Source organism: Geospiza fortis, unplaced genomic scaffold (genome assembly GCF_000277835.1).
Source record: "Geospiza fortis unplaced genomic scaffold, GeoFor_1.0 scaffold261, whole genome shotgun sequence".
Classification (NCBI taxonomy): Eukaryota; Metazoa; Chordata; class Aves; order Passeriformes; family Thraupidae; genus Geospiza; species Geospiza fortis.
Window position 1 is genome coordinate 295,701 of NW_005054578.1, and position 397 is coordinate 296,097.

Sequence of the window (397 nt, forward strand, 5' to 3'; positions counted from 1 at the left end):
ACAGCCCCGGCGACCACTCTGGGGGTGAGGAAGTGCCTCAGCCCCATTCCATGCCTTGGGATGAACTCACAGCCAGGGGCTGGCTCCAGGGCTGTGCTGTGGTGTCTGCAGAGGCTCTGCTTAGGGCAGAGAGGTTCCAGCATGAGCTGCCTGGAAAGGCAGGAGGTGCTTGGGTGCTCCATCCCTGGAAACACTCAGCGCCAGGCTGGACGGGGCTCTGAGCAGCCTGGTCTGCTGCAGGTGTCCCTGGTCACTGCAGGGGCTGGATCAGAGGACATTTAAAGGTTCCTTCCCACCCAAACCATCCTGCAAGTCTGGCCAGGCTGCTGTCAGCGCTTTCATCCCTCTGGACACCAGGAACGAGCGGCTCCCCTAGGGCAGCTGGGGGCCGCGCCTC